Source organism: Gorilla gorilla, chromosome 4, assembly GCF_029281585.2.
Source record: "Gorilla gorilla gorilla isolate KB3781 chromosome 4, NHGRI_mGorGor1-v2.1_pri, whole genome shotgun sequence".
NCBI classification, from domain to species: Eukaryota; Metazoa; Chordata; class Mammalia; order Primates; family Hominidae; genus Gorilla; species Gorilla gorilla.
This window is the reverse complement of record NC_073228.2, coordinates 90,191,221-90,193,150: the sequence shown is the minus strand read 5'-3', so window position 1 is coordinate 90,193,150 and position 1,930 is coordinate 90,191,221. Positions and strand designations below refer to the sequence as shown.

Genomic DNA, 1,930 nt, shown 5'->3' with positions numbered 1-1,930 from the left:
AGCTCTCACACTAGGTTTTTACAAGTTGCTACACATTGACAAATTATTTCTCCCAAAGAACTATAAAACATGTCCCCAGACAGTATAAATATATAGTTGAACGAATACTAATGCACATCACCATTTATCAAGTACATAGTAAAACAAATGATCAGGTATCCAAATATTAAGTTACACAGCTCAAAAGACATACAAAATATTAGATGTTTGCTCAATTTATTAGCAGAAACCCACTTCTTTTTTCGCAGGAGAAGTCAAGAAAAAAAGGGAAAAAAATCACAATTCAAACAAAAGTAAGTTAGTAAACAACTTCTGATGAGTATGGAAAAAATTATAAGAATTTCAGAAATTTTATGAATAATTGTTTTAGCTACAATAACAAAGCAACTCTACCTTTAAAAATATTTACTAAGCTAAAGAGCATATTCTACAAGTTCTGCACAAGACAAAGACAATATTTTGCTAAAAATAACTAATAGCCCCCTCCCATTCTTTTCTCCCGCCCTCCCTGTTAAGTTGTATCTCAGAGTGCAAACATTAAATTAACTGTAAGGCTGTTTTGTCTGAAGACATTAAAGACAGATGCTTCTGTATAATGTAGACTTTCAAAATGGAGGTTTTTACATAACAGCACAAAGTAAGATTTATAGATACATGTTAAGTAATCACTGTAAGACTTGGTAAAAAAAAAAAATCGGGGTTTAAATAAACCTGATGTGGGAGGTGTAAACATAAAGTGAGTAAGCAAATAACCATGTAGGCCCTACTTTCAATGTTTGAAAAGATTGAAGGAATAAACCACATAAGGCCTAGAGTGTTCATAATTCCTTGGGATTTTAGTTCTATATGATACTAAAAATATGCAAGTATTGTGCTGGGTATTTTGGCACCTAACCTTAAATTTCTTGTATATTGTTAAGATTCTGGCATGTGAATAGATTTAAACAAGACATAACTCAATAATGCATGATTTCAGGAAAGGTCAATTGGTATGAATGACAAGCACACTTTAAATACTGACAGCCTGAAATCTTTTGCCAAGTGTCCAAATAGTTTGACTGTAACCCAAACACAGAGATTGTCAAATCTGTCTAGCTTGTGGTCTGGTAAGACTGCCTTTCAATACTACTATGGAAGATTCATTAGACTTATTCACTAAGCCAACATGTTGTCTAATATGTATAACAAAAGGTCGTCTCAAGTTCCACTTCCAAGGCAATAGCATGAGGCACCCCAGTTTTACTGAATGCAACAGTTGTTTCTATGACCTTTGGAGTCTTTGAAGAGCAGCTGTATTTTTGGAGGATACTTCTCCAACTACAAAAGTTTCTTGCTGTTAAATGTTTCATTCTGGTTTTGTCTTATAAATTGTACTGCATCTTCATATTTCATTCCACCTTCAATTAATGCTAAGCAACAAGTATTGGAGCTCTCTGAAGGCCTGCAACGCAATGAATAGCAATACACCAACCAGGTTCTTCACAAAACTTAATTTTTACAATACTTAACCAGTCATCAACAATCTAGTTGGATGGTGGTGCACCATCATCAAAAGGCCAATCGAGAACATGGATACCTTCTTCTCCACAAGAGTAGTGTCATAAATTGCTTCACATACTCTTACTATTGTGGTAACTCCATACTTGTTAAGTTCCTCTCTAAATTTGTTTAAGGTCACATTGGTTTGATTGTATGTAATAAGAAATCTCATGTTTTTTTGTGTGACTTCCACAGGAGTCAAGCCATCTTAATTTAATTAAAAAAAACACTCAATAGGTTTATGAAAGTATTTTAAAAATTGGATACAGAAATGATGCAAAGAAACTGAAATCTACTTCAACATACTCCACTTGAAATTTTCAGTGCTTTGAATATGAAGTTGTAAGTAATAATAAATGAAATGAACCTCCTAACAAGAAGCAGTAATTCT

The 1,930-nt window shown here is 33.2% G+C and overlaps 1 pseudogene; it reads right to left on the bottom strand.

Moving 5' to 3' along the window:
- Positions 1-1,239: 1,239 nt before the first annotated feature.
- On the bottom strand, positions 1,240-1,729 carry LOC101132659 (protein tyrosine phosphatase type IVA 1-like; annotated as a pseudogene).
- Positions 1,730-1,930: the final 201 nt, after the last annotated feature.